The 15138-nt window shown below is 38.2% G+C and overlaps 1 pseudogene; it reads left to right on the forward strand.

Moving 5' to 3' along the window:
- Positions 1-420: 420 nt before the first annotated feature.
- LOC118004821 lies at positions 421-591 on the forward strand (annotated as a pseudogene).
- Positions 592-15138: the final 14547 nt, after the last annotated feature.

The following is a 15138-nucleotide window of genomic DNA, read 5'->3' on the forward strand; positions in this document are numbered from 1 at the left end:
TTATTTAAGTCCTTAATATTTTCTTTCATCAGTGCATAGTGTTTAGCATGCATAATCCTCCACATATTTTGTTAGATTTATACCTAAGTATTTCACATTTTTGGTGCCATTATAAATCATTCTGGTTTTTTATTTTAATTTCCAATTTATTTCCTAATATACAGAAATGAAATTGATTTCTGTGTGTTAACCTTATATCCTGCAACCTTGCTAAACTAATTTATTCTAAGAGGTTTTTTTTAAGATTTTTTTATTTTTCAGTAATCTCCACACCCAACATAGGGCTCAAACTCACAATCCTGAGACCGAGAGTTGCATGCTCCACCAGCAAAGCCAGCCAGGCACCCCTATTCTAAGAAATCTTTGTAGATAGTTTGGGATTTTTATATAGTAATGTCACCTATGAGAAGAGCTCATTTTATCGCTTCTCGGCCTTTTGGCTAAGATCAAGTGGAGAAGAGCTCATTTTATTCCTTTCTAATCTGTATACCTTATATTTCTTTTCCTTTTATTATTACACTGGCTAGGACTTCCTGTATGGTGTTGAATAGAGTGGTGAAAATGGACATCGTTGCTTTGTTCTGATCATAGTGGGAGAAGCATTCAGTATTTTACCATTAGATATAGTGTTCGTTGTAATTTTTTGTAGATTCCCTTTATCAGATTGAGGAAATCCCTTCTAGTGTGCTAAGAATTTTTATGAATGAATGTTGAATTTTGTCAAATGCTTTTTTGGTATCAATTGATATGATCATGTGGTTTTAATATGGTAGATTACATTAATTAATTTTAAATGGTGAACCAGCCTTGCATCCTTAAAATAAATCTCATTGTACATGATATGTTATCTTTTTTGTGCATTGCTAGATTCAATGTGCAAATATTTTATTGAGTATTTTTGTTTCTGTATTTGTTCATGATAGATATTGGTCTACAGTTTTCTTGCACTGTCCTTCTCTGGTGTTAGAATAATGCTGGCTGCATAAAATGAGTAGGAAAGTGTTTTCTCCTCTTTTATTTTCTGGAAGTGATTGTTTTAGAAATGGTATTGGTATTTATCCTTAAATATTTGTTAGAATTCACTGCTGAAATAATCTGAGCCTGGAGTTTTTAATGTCTGTATTCAATTTCTTTAATAGATATAAGAATATTCAGATTATATATTTCATCTTGAGTGAGTTTTGGTACTTTGTGTCTTTCAAGGAATTAGTCCATTTCATCTAAGTTGCAAAATTTATAGGCATAGAGTTGTTCATAGTATTTGCTTATCCTCCTAATAACAGCAGTAGGTTATGTAGTGATACCATTTCTACTATTGGTAATGTGTCTTTTTTCTCTCTCTTTTTTTTTTAAGATTTTATTTATTTGAGAGAGAGAGAATGAGAGACAGCATGAGAGGGAGGAGGGTCAGAGGGAGAAGCAGACTCCCTGCTGAGCAGGGAGCCTGATGCGGGACTCGATCCCAGGACTCCAGGATCATGACCTGAGCCAAAGGCAGTCGCTTAACCAACTGAGCCACCCAGGCGCCCCTCTCTTTTTTCTTGATCAGTCTGACTAAAGGTTTATCAATCTTAGTGATTTTCACAAAGAATACACTTTTTTGTTTCATTGAGTCCCTATTTATCTTTTCAATTGCATTAATTTCTGTACTTATTTTTATAAGTTTTGGGTTTATTTTGTTTTGTTTCCTAATTTAAGTAGAAGCTTAGATTATTGATTTGAAATCTTCTCATCTTCATTTAATCCTACAAATTGCCCTCTAAATACTGCTCTAGCTGCATCCTACAAATTTTAATATGTTGCATTTTCATTTTCAGTTCAAAATAAAAGGATAAAAGAAAACTATATTCACAAAAATTTGGCAACTTAGAACAAATATTTGAACCAATTCCTCAAAAACCACAAATTACCAAAATTCACCCAAGATGAATAAGCAACCTATATAATACCATAACTATTAAAGATATTGAATTTGTAGTTAAAATCTTCTGAAGACAAATTTTCCAGGCTGAGATCACTTCATTGGTGAATTCTCCCAAATATTTAAAGAAGAATAATACCAACAGTAAATTATCTCTCTTAGAAAATAGGAGGGAGGGGCGCCTGGGTGGCTCAGTCGTTGAGCGTCTGCCTTCGGCTCAGGTCATGATCCCAGGGTTCTGGGATCGAGCCCTGCATCGGGCTCCCTGCTCAGCGGGAGGCCTGCTTCTCCCTCTCCCGTTCCCCCTTCTTGTGTTCCCTCTCTCGCTGTGTCTCTCTCTGTCAAATAAATGAATACAATCTTTAAAAAAAAAAAGAAAGAAAATAGGAGGGAGCACTTGCCAACTCATTTTATAAGGCCAACATTACTCTGTTATCAAAACCAGACAAGAATAGTACAAGAAAACTATAAGAAAAAAAAACATGATCATATCAATTGATACAGAAAAGATATTTGACAAAGGTTAACAGTTATGATTAAGAAAAAGCAATATAGCAAATTATAGATCATACCATACTTATTAATAAAGGAAAAAAATGCTTTCCCCCTAAAATTGGATATTAGGCAAGGTGTCCACTCTCACCACCCATTTTCAACATCTTACTGGAAATCCTAGTCAGTACAATAAGGCAAGACAAAATAATTAAAATGCATATGGATTGGAAAAGATAAAATTGTTCCTAAGCACAGATGATATGATCCCAAGGAATCTACAAAAATACTTCCTGAACTAATAAGCAATTTCAGTAAGGTTACAGTACACAATGTCAACAACAAAAGACACTCATATCTCTATTTTTGGCAATGAACAATTGGAAACTGAAATTTAAAAATAAAATTCAATTTAAAATAGCTCCTCTCAAAATGCAACTCTTAGTTATAAATCTAACAAAACATGCTGAAAACTACAAAATGCTGAGAAAAAAGAAAACTAAGTGAAAGACACCATTTTCATTGATTGGAAAGTTCAACATAGAAATAATTTCCATTTCAGTCAAAATTCCAACAGGATCTTTTCAGGTAGACAAGCTGATTCTAAAACTTACATAGAAAGGCAAAGGAACTAGAATAACCAAAGAATTTTGAAAAAGAATAAAGTTGATGGAATTATACCAACTGACTTTACAACTTACTATAAACCTACTATAATCAAGACTCTGGTATTGGCCAAGGGATAAACACATAAATTAATGGAATAGAAAGAAGAGGCCAGAAATAGACCCACACAAAGATGGCCATTTATTTTTTAGAAAGGTGAAAAGACCATTCAATGGAAAATTCAGTAGTCTTTCCAACAAATGGTTTAGGAACAATTGAACATTTGGGGCAAAAAAATAAACATCTACCTAAACCTCACAACTTGTACAAAAATTTACCACAAATGGGTCATAGATAAAAATCTATGAAACTTTTAGAAGAAAATCTTCATGTCCTGAGGTTAGGCAATGTTCTTAGACATGACACCGAAGCACAATCTATAAAAGAATAAAGTGACAATTTGAGCTTCATCAAAATTGAAAAATTTTGTTTATGAGAATGCAAAAGAGAAACAGACTGGGAAAAAAATATTTGCAAATCACATATTCAAAGAAGTACTTGCATCTAGAATATGTAAAGAACTCTCATAACACTAAGAAAAAAAATTTTTTTGAAAGTGGATAGAAGACTTGAACAGATATTTCACCAAAGAGGATGTGTGGTGGCAAATAAGGACATGAAAAGATGTTCAACATCATTAATCATTAGGAAAATACAAATTAAAACCATGATAAGTAAAAACCTGTAAAAGAGAAAATAGACTAACAATAGATAAAATGAACAAACCAAAAGCTGTTTCTTTGTAAAGATCAATAAAATTGATAAGCTCCCTAGCCAGACTGATCAAGGAAAGGAGATGACATAAATTTCCAATGTATAAATGAAAGAGAGGGGCGCCTGGGTGGCTCAGTTGGTTAAGCGACTGTCTTCAGCTCAGGTCATGATCCTGGAGTCCCAGGATCGAGTCCCGCATCGGGCTCCCTGCTCGGCAGGGAGTCTGCTTCTCCCTCTGACCCTCCCCCCCTCATGCTCTCGCTCTCTCATTCTCTCTCTCAAATAAATAAATAAAATCTTTTAAAAAATAAATAAATGAAAGAGAGGATAGATCCTATGGGTGTCAAAAAGGTAAGAATGTTATGAGCTAAATTATGGCAATAATTTAGATAATCTACATGAAATAAGAAAATGGTATAGAATAGCGGTTCTCCAATGGTGATGTGTCATCACATATGTTGCTATTAGTTAAGACGCTTTGCACAAGTGACATGTTTCCAATGATGGTTAAAATAATCCATGAGTAACTTTTCAAAAATAAATTGGGATGGATTCACAGTCAATCCTATAACATTATGAAATTACATTTAGTAATTTGGGAAGGATGGGAAGCCGTAGTCTATCTTACTCATGTAACTGCTACTACTTGGGAGAGTGTCCCACACGTGGACATCCTTCTGTCATGGGTGGTAGCAATATTTGAATATCTCCCAACTATGGAGGTATCATACACAAATTAGTAAATCATGTCAGGGATAGAACCGACTTTTGAAATGTTGTTGGTTGTTTTGGAGGAAGGTCTCACTGAGTTTTGAAAGGAGTAGCATATTTCTAATGGCAAAGCTTAAGGGTTCTTTTATTATTATTATTATGTTATGTTAATCACCATACATCATTAGTTTTTGATGTAGCGTTCCATGATTCATTGTTTGCGTATAACACTCAGTGCTCCATGCAGAACATGCCCTGCCCTCTTTAATACCCATCACCAGGCTAACCCATCCCCCCATGCCCCTCTCCTCCAGAACCCTCAGTTTGTTTTTCAGAGTCCATAGTCTCTCATGGTTCATCTCCCCCTCCGATTTCCCCCACTTCATTCTTCCCCTCCTGCTATCTTCTTCTTCTTCTTCTTTTTTTAACATATAATGTATTATTTGTTTCAGAGGTACAGGTCCGTGATTCAAAAAGTCTTACACAATTCACAGCGCTCACCACAGCACATACCCTCCCCAATGTCTATCATCCAGCCACCATCCCTCCCACCCCCACCACTCCAGCAACCCTCAGTTTGTTTCCTGAGATTAAGAATTCCTCGTATCAGTGAGATCATATGATACATGTCTTTTTCTGATTGATTTATTTGACTCAGCTTAATACCCTCCAGTTATATCTAGAAAAAAACTAGAAATAAAACCATAAATGCTGTATACTTAGTTGAAAGAAAGAAAATTGACTAAAAAACAGAAGTACATTGAGAGAAAGAAAAATTATTTCTTTTTTTTTTAAGATTTTATTTATTTGACAGAGACACGGCGCGAGAGGGAACACAAGCAGGGGGAGTGGGAAAGGGAGAAGCAGGCTTCCCGCTGAGCAGGGAGCCTGATGTGGGGCTCCATCCTAGGACCCTGGGATCATGACCTGAGCCAAAGGCAGACGCTTAACGACTGAGCCACCCAGGTGCCCCAAGAAAAATTATTTCTTGTCAAAATATTCCCTTTGAAGATCCATGGCACACAACTTTTAAAAATGATTTAAAAACAAGCCATGATGAGAGGGGCACCTGGGTGGCTCAGTTGGTTGGGCATCTGATTTTGGCTCAGGTCATGACCCCAGTCAGGCTCTGCACTCATCGGGGAGTCTGTTTCTCGTTCTGCCCCTCCCCCGCTCATGTTCTATCTCTCTCTCTCTCTCAAATAAATAAATAAAATCTTAAAAAAAAAAAAGCATAAGATATCACTACTCATCTACTAGAATAGCTAAAACAAAAAATACTGGTGGGTTATCTGGCTGGCTCAGTCAATGGAGCATGTGACTCTTGATCGCAGGGCTGTGAGTTTGAGCCCCACGTGTGGCATAGAGTTTACTTAAAATTTTATTTTATTTTTTTCTTAAAGATTTTATTTATTTGATGGGGGCGGTGGGGAGGGAGAGAGAGAGAACAAGCAGGGGGAGAGGGAGAAGCAGGCTTCCCGCGGAGCAGGGAGCCCGATGCGGGATTCAATCCCAGGACCCTGGGATCATGACCTGAGCCGAAGGCAGACGCTTAACTGATTGAGCCACCCCAACGCCCTAGTTTATTTAAAATTTTTAAAAATATTTTTTAAAAATGCCGGCTCTCAAGTAATAAAATATTTTTTTAAAATACTGGCAATATCAATTACTGGCAAAGATACAGAACAACTGGAACTTTGATACATTGCTGCCGGGTTATGCAAAATGGTACGGTCACCATGGAAAACCCTTTAGCAATTGCTTTGAAAGTAAACATGCACCTACGTTATGACCCAGCAATCCCTCTCCTGTGTATTTATCTTAGAGTAATTGAAACTTACATTTCACAAAAAGCTATATAGCAGTTCTATTCATAACTGCAAGAAACTGAAAACCACCCTAATGTCCCTCAAGAGTTGAATGAACAAACAATACTGTGGTGTTCAAAGCAATACTACTCAGTATTAAAAAGAATGAACAATTGATATAGGCAACCACTTCCATGACTATGAAAGGCATTATGCTAAGCAGAAAAAGAAAGATACAGAAGGTTACATATTGGATGTTACCATTTACATGACATTCTAGAAAAGATAGTAAGATAAGGAGAAGAGATCAGAAGTTTCCCAAAGTTAGTGTTGGGGGGAGAATGGGACTCTGAGGTGGTAGCACAGAGTTTTTTGAAGGGACAGAACTGGTCTATAGTGTGATTCTTGTGGTAGTTACACAAAACTATATATATATGTATTAAAATTCATAGAATTCTGAAATTTTTAAAAGTAAACTTTCCTGTATGCTAAACATTTTTTTGTAAAGATTTTATTTTTAAGTAACCTCTACACCCACGGTGGGGCTCGAGCCTACAACTCCAAGATCAAGAGTTGCACGCTCCACCGACTGAGCCACCCAGGTGCCCCCCCAATTTTTTTTTCCAAAACAAGGAGGAGGTAGACTTTTCTCTCTTGATTCAGTTATACAATTTAAAATATCAAGTTATTTGTTTACACACGGTTGCAGATGTACACTTACAGGTTTTGGAAGTACATACAGTAAAGTGGGAATTTTAGTATTCTTTCTATATTTCTCTATTTGAATTTAACTTTCTTTACCATGTCTTTTTTTTAAGTTGTGGTAAAATATACATAACATAAATTGTACCACTTCAACCATTTTTATGTGGATGGTTCAGTGGCATTAAATACATTCCCACTGTTATGCAGTCATCACCACTATCTGTCTCCAGAACTTTTTCATCATCCCAAACTGAATGTCTGTACTCACTAAACAGTAATTCCCCAGTCCCCCTCCCCCCAGCCCCTGTTAACCACTGTCCTACTTTCTGTCTCTACGTAGATAACTATTTTAGATATACCATATGAAGGGAAATCATGTAATATTGGTCCTTTTGAGTCTGGCTTATTTCACTTAGTATAGTGTCTTTAAGGTTCATCCGTGTTGCAGAGTATGTCAGAATTCCCTTCCTTTTTAAGGCTGAATAATATTCCATTGTGTGTGTATACCACATTCTACTGATCCATTCATTCATTGATATAGGAGGGTTGCTTCCACATTTTGACACTGTGAATAATGCTGCTAGGAACATGGGTGTACAAATAACTGTTTGGGTCTCTGCCTCACTTCTTTTCACATATACCCAGAAGTGGAATTTTTGAATCGTATCATTAGATGTTCAATATTTTGAAGAGCTGTCATACCTTTTTCTGCAACAACAGCACCGTTTTAAATCCCCACTGCCGTGGGTTTTTTTTTAAGCCAAGAGTAAAGATATTTGCACTTGGGCAGAATTATGTAATTAAATAAATTATTATGTTTGGTTTAAATGTAAAATTTTATGATTCTGTTACACCTAATTTAATGGTAAAATTAGTGAACTGATTTATAAAATTAAGCATCATTTGTAAAGTTGTCTCTGGGAGAAAATACCTTCATAGATGCCCTATGTTGGCTTAAAAAGTTGTTTATATTATACTTGGGGATGCCAGTACTGGGAATATCTAGAATGTATTTAAATCAGTGCAGTAAGCCCTGTTTAATGGAACCACTCTGCCACCTTGTGGAATGTTAATGAAACTTACATTTTACAAATTGCGAGGACGACTATAATTTAGAAATGATGCTACCTATATTCAACTATTGGGGTTTTTTCCCTGTGTCATTTGAAAGAACCAGTTTTACTTAACATATCTGTGCAAGATCAATGTGAAAATAACTTAAAATGCTGCTAATGGACACAAATATTTGAATAAACTTAAAGGAGGAAGGCACACACACGACATGAGTTGTGGGGTCACAGGAAAAGATTCAAATCATTCTTCATCATATAAAAAATTATATATTGTGGGGCACCTGGGTGGTTCAGATGGTTAAGCGTCTGCCTTCGGCTCAGGTCATGATCCTAGGGTCCTGGGATCAAGTCCCGCATCGGACTCCCTGCTCCTTGGGAGCCTGCTTCTCCCTCTGCTTCTCTCTCTCTCTCTGTCTCTCATGAATAAATAAATAAAATCTTTAAAAAAATTATATATTGCAAAATTTCTCGCTCATGAGAAAAAATACAACTCAAAAATATAATTGTCTACAACATGATGAACCATAATGAAAACATTATGCAAACTGAAATGAGCCAAACACAAAAGGACACATATCCTTTTTTTTTTAAAGATTTTATTTATTTATTTGAGAGAGAGAATAAGAGAGAGAGAGAGAGAGAAAGCACATGAGAGGGGGGAGGGTCAGAGGGAGAAGCAGACTCCCCGCTGAGCAGGGAGCCCGATGCGGGACTCGATCCCGGGACTCCAGGATCATGACCTGAGCCGAAGGCAGTCGCTCAACCAACTGAGCCACCCAGGTGCCCCATATCCTTTTTTTTTACTGTATGGTGTTACCATAAAAAAATAAGCTCTCTACTTCCACTTTATCATAGCTGAAAACACTTGGCAAATGGGAAGGGGTTATGAAGTAAAAATGATAGCATTTATCAAAGTCTGTTATAGGCTTATACATAATTCTCTGAATCCTTATGACAAGTCTGCAATATAGACCTGGTGAGTTACAAGTCACAGATGAAGAAGATGAAGTTCAGTTAAATTCATTGGTTTGATGAAAGTCTCAGTGCTACTTAATGCCACAGACTTAAACTCCTATTAGCCTCTAAAGCTGAAAAATTTGGGAGTTTCAGGATGGGCACCCCTATCTTAAAAGAGATTTCCCAATCTGGTATCCAATGTCTTTTTTTCTCCATTTCCTTTGAAACATGTGATTCCATTATTAGAGATGAGGCACACATCCTGAGCTCCATGAAGTTGGCTGGTTGTGGACTTTTTGTTTCTTCAGTTTAGTGGATGTACATGGTGCTGGATAGGGAGGCATGAAATAGCAAGGTAATTGCCTGCCAAACAGGCTGAGCTTGCTGGACTGCACCATAAAATGCCAGGCTTTGAACAAAGGAGAACCAGCCTAGTATTTTAGGACTTGCCTAGAACATACTCTAATAGTTCTAGAGAAACATTGCCAAACAAGCATGTTCATAAATGTCAGACCAACGTAGCGATGGATCTGAAAACCATTCATTCAACAAATATTTATTGAGCTCCTGCTATGACCAGATGCTGTTCAACACAGTATTTTGTTAATTAGAAAAACAGATGAAAATCCCCACCCTAATAAAACTTTTATTCTAGTAAGAATAGACAGACAATAAGATAAATAGATAACGTATACATAGTGTATTAGAAAGTGATATTTTGGGGCACCTGGCTGGCTCATTCAGTGGAGCATGTGACTCTTGATCTCGGGGTCGTGAGTTCAAGCCCCATGTTGGGTGTAGAGCTTACTTTAAAAAAAAAAGTGATATTTTACCCCCCAAAAAAGGGTGGGATAATGGAATCAGATATTCTCATGAAAAGAAAAGTCCCCAGGAAGATATTGCTAATCTAAGAGTCAATTCTCATCCTCCTCTTGGTCTATTAGCAACATTTGACATTTGATCATTCCCTCTTTCAAACGCATTATTCAGGGTTTCTAGGATTCCACACTACCAGTTTCCTACTCTCTCAATGGCTATTCCTTTGGATATGTTTAGCTTATTTCTTCTCCATTTCCCAACTTCTAAATACTGGTGTGCCCTGAGTTCAGTCTTCACCTTCTCTCACTGGGTTATAACAAGTGCGTAGTCTCCCTGCTTGCCCCCACCCCTCACCCAGCCTCTCCTCAACACAGCAGGTAGAGTGGGGTGGTTTTTTCTTTTTTTTTTTTTTTCATTAAAATGTAAGTAAGATCATGTCATTTTTCTGCTCAACATTTTCCAGCAATTTTCCATCTCGGGGTAAAAGCCGAAGTCCCTGCAATGGTCTACAAGGCGCTGTATGCTCGTTCTTAGCTCCCTGGACCTCAGCTTACTCTCTGCCTCCTATTACGCTGCTCTCTGATCACTGCCTCCAGCCACAGGAGTTCTTGCTGTTTCTAGAGCCACACCAGGCACGCTCCTGTCCTAGGGCCTCTGCATTTGCTATTCCCTCTGCTGGGAACACTCTGAAATAGCTGCCTGACTCATTCATGCTTCCTTTCCTTCAAATTTCAAAATATCATCTTATTAAGGCTTTCCCTGGCTGAGCAATTTAAAAATTCTAACATAAATAAATAAATAATATAAACAAATTTATATTTATATTTAAATTTATTAAATTATTTATTGTGATGTCTTTGTATTTATTTGAATAATTAATGTATTAATTAATTAGTTAATTAATTAAATTTTTTTAAGATTTTATTTATTTATTTGAGAGAGAGAATGAGAGAGAGAGCACATGAGAGGGGGGAGGGTCAGAGGGAGAAGCAGACCCCCTGCCGAGCAGGGAGCCTGATGCGGGACTCGATCCAGGGACTCCATCCAGGGACTCCAGGATCATGACCTGAGCCGAAGGCAGTCGCCTAACCAACTGAGCCACCCAGGCGCCCAATTAATTAAAATTCTAACACACACTACTACCACCACCCCCAACCAATTACTTTTGCTCATGGCACTTACCCCAGCATGCCGTGTATTTACACTTACATACATGGTTCATTCTTTACCTCCATGTGAGCTCTATGAGGGGCAGAGGTTTTTTGTCTGTTTCATTCATTGCTGTATTCCCGGTGCCTGGCTCATATTAGGTGTTCCGTCTGTCAATGTTCTGCAGTCAAAGACCAGGAGGAACACGCCAGTAGTTCAAGTTAGGTTTTTGGCTATTGCAATGAGGGAGATTGTACACTAGGGGGAACCATGGAGCGGTTCAGTTAAGGGATGTTAAGAAGGACTTAACACATTCAGATTTTTATTAGGTGATTTTGGGGGATGGTTTCAAGGAAATGAGGCTCTTTTCTTGTTCAAGTATGTGTATTTTTGAATGATTTAATGAATGAATATAATGGTGGTCTTCATATACCTGAAGGGTTGTCATATGAAACTGACTGAAATTAGGCTCATTTTAAAAGATTTCGGAGGGCAGAGTTGGGACAATACATAAAGTAACAGAGTGAGCAAGGTTTCACTTACCATAAGAATTTTAACAAAATGAGCCCCTCTGCAGGAAGATGAATCCCAATAATTTGACTTCTCGACAGAAGCTGGAGGAATAATGGGCTAGGATATTGTAGAAGTAACTAAGGCGCTGAACAGAAGCCTGGACCTAATGGCCTCAGATTTTTGTGAGGTTCTGTGAAGATCTGCCAAAGCTCACGTGGCTTCCCAGCTTTCTTCCTATGACATTCCCAGGAAGAATCCAACACTGGCAGGGCCCCTGGGTGACGCGGTCGGTTAAGTGTCTGAGTCTTGGTTTCGGCTTAGGTCATGATCTCAGTGTAGTGAGATTGAGCCCTGGTGATGGGCTCCGCGCTCAATGCACGGTCTGCTTGAGATTCTCTCTCTCCCTCTCCTTCTACCTCCCCCTGCACTCTCTCTCTCTCTAATATAAATAAATAAATCTTAAAAAAAAAAAAAAAAGAATCAGACACTGGCTACCCTAAGATGAAAAAGAAGCTCTCTATGTTCTTCAGGATTTCACAGTTTAGAAGTGAAGACATGTATGAAAACAAACATAGGCAATGTAGTTCTTAAGGGCAGTTCTGAAGAAGTTGTTCTCACTGGGGGCAAAGTTGCCCCCATGGGACTTTTGGCCATGTATGGAAACATTTTTGGTTGTCACAAAGGGGAGGGGGTGCTACTCGTATCTAGAAGGAGAGGCCATGGATGCTGCTAAGCATCCTATAATGTATAGGACAGCCCCCACATCAAAAGATTATCTGTCTCAAAATATCCATAGTGCCAGTGTTGAGAAACCCTGTTGTAGAGGGAAGGGCAAAGAGTCATAGACACACAGGAGGGGGAATGGGTCTTGCTCGCTCTAGGAGACATGGAGAAAGGCTTTACAGAGGAGATAATATCTGAGCTAGGTTTTGAGGGAAGAATAGGAATTCCTTGGTAAAGAAATAAGTTAGAGGAACAGTCTAAAATATTTATTGATATATTACTATATCAATAAATATATTTTTATATATTATTATGAAATAATCTAATGTCTGGAATTTGCTGCAAAATAATTTAGTGTGTGTGTGGTGGGGGAAGGGTATGAGAAAGGGTGGAAGTTTGGCCAGGAGTTCATAATTGTTGAAACTGTTGATGGGTACATGGAGGTTCATTATATTTCTCTCTTAATTTTTGTATGTTCCTGAAATTTTGTATAATAAAAATTCAAATCAAGTTTTTTTCTTTTCTTATGGTAAAATATACATTATATAAAATTCACCATTTTAAAAAATATTTTATTTATTTATTTAGAGAGAGAGTGCTTGTACAAGGGGGGGGGGGTGCAGAGGGAGAGAGAGAATCTCAAGCTGACTCTGCACTGAGCATGGAGCCAGACTCAGGGGTAGGGGGCTCAATCCCATGACCCTGGGATCATGACCTGAGCCAAAATCAAGAGTCAGATGCTTAACTGACTGAGCCACCCAGGCGCCCCATAAAATTTACCACTTTAACCATTTCTTAGGGTATAATTCAGTGGCGTCATGAATATTTACAATATTATGCAACTATCACCACTATTTCCTGAGCTTTTTAATCATCCCAAACAGAAATTCTGTACCCATTAGACAGTAACTCCCCATTCCTTCCTCTGCCCAGCCCCTGGTAACTTCTATTCTTTTTGTCTCTATGGATTTGCCTACTCTAGGTACCTACTCTAAGTGGAATCAGACAGTATTTGTCCTTTTGCATCTGGCTTATTTCACTTAGCAAAGGGTTTCCAAAGTTCACCTGTGTTGTAACACGTATCAGGATTTAATTTCTTTTTATTGGTGAACAACATCCCATTGTATGTATATACTGCCTTTTGTGTGTACATTCACCTGTTGATTCAATTTTTAAAAGGAAGTTCTTTATTGGGGAAAAGGCAGGCAGTTGCAGGAAGGATATTGTTTGCATGTTTAAATGGATAGTGGAAAATGGAATTGCATAGGGTTTGGGAAATAAATTTAGCACTGCTAGAGGCTCAAGAACATAGGGAAGCTGTGAGCAAGGGAGCTTCTGGGAATAGTGGACTCAATTAATCTGAACTTTGTACACGTACTAAGGATATGATCTTTTTCTTATTGGCAAGGGAAACCAGTGGAGGTCCTTCTCTGGCCCCAATCAAATATATTTCTTCTTTTTCTCGATCCATGCCTGTGGTCAAAAACTCAACCCATACTGAAATATATACATTGTAAAGAAGAAATTACCTGTTTTCTTACCCATAGAGCTAACCATTAATTCACAGTTTGATGTATATCCTATATTAGAGCTCACCAGCTGAAAGACCATAAGAACTACCTGAAGTTAAAGTTGGGAGGAGGGGGTTGGTAACTTTTTCTTTTTCCTTTTTTTTTTTTTTTTTAAAGTAATCTCTACACCCAACATGGGGCTCACGCTCAGGATCCCGAGATCAAGAGTGATATGATCTCCCAACTAAGCCAGCCAGACACCCGCTAAATTTAGGTTTATTTAATTTGCTGCGCAAGAAAGAACACTCGTCAGAGAAACTGTGGGTGTGTCTTTAAGGAAGAATTGGGAAGGGCTTATTAGAAGGCTTGAGCTTGTGTTGGCTGATTCTGTGGTGGTTTTAGGGAAAGTGGGGGTGCTGTCAGGAAGCAGGGGCAATTTGGTGAGTGGGTAGATCTTTGGTAATTTGTATCTACAATACCAAAGGATTAAGGTGGGGTTAGAGCTATCGGTGGTAAAGGACCTGTAATCAGTTTGTTCGTTACAAGAGGAAGATGTTAGCAATTTCTGTGGTTTCAAAGTGGCCTCCACTCTGCTTTGTTCCACTAAAGTCACAGAATGGCTTTGTCTGATTATTATTTATATCCTGTGAGGGTAGCTGGTGATTGGTTAGGAACACTACAGCCTAGCTATCCACTTGCGGGGTTATCTTTTTCCTTTCTCACTTCCCCATTTTAGCAGGGGGCAGATGAAGTCAGCCTGCAGGATATATTGTTCTCTGAAGTTCAGATCCACTGTCAAGATTCCATTCATTGGAAGGTTGTTTGGAGAACATCATCTGTTGTTGAACGCAAGTCCGTACTTCACGTTCCTTTTGTTGGAAGATGAGCTGTTGAATCATCTGAAGAGACAATGACTGTATGGCAGTATTTACACGTACAGGAAAATCAGCCAAAGTACCTGATCTCCTAATTTATTTGTTTCCTGGAATAGTTTAGTAATACTAACGATTTCAGGGCGCCTGGGTGGCATAGTTGGTTAAGCGACTGCCTTCAGCTCAGGTCGTGATCCCAGGGTCCTGGGATCGAGTCCCACATCAGGCTCCCTGCTCAGAGGGAAGCTTGCTTCTCCCTCTCCCACTCCCCCTGCTTGTGTTCCCTCTCTCGCTGTGTCTCTCTCTGTCAAATAAATAAATAAAATCTTAAAAAAAAAAATACTAACGATTTCAGAGAAGTCTGTAGGGATCTAAGTATAGTAGACGCTGAACAAGGCGGGGCTTAAGGGTGCCAAACTCCCTGCACAGTCAAAAATCCATGTATAACTTTTGACTCCCCCAAAACTTAACTACTAATAGCTTACCAACAACATAAACATTTAA

The sequence above is a fragment of the Mirounga leonina genome, unplaced genomic scaffold (assembly GCF_011800145.1).
Source record: "Mirounga leonina isolate KUSES-001 unplaced genomic scaffold, KU_Mleo_1.0 Mir_93, whole genome shotgun sequence".
NCBI lineage: Eukaryota > Metazoa > Chordata > Mammalia > Carnivora > Phocidae > Mirounga > Mirounga leonina.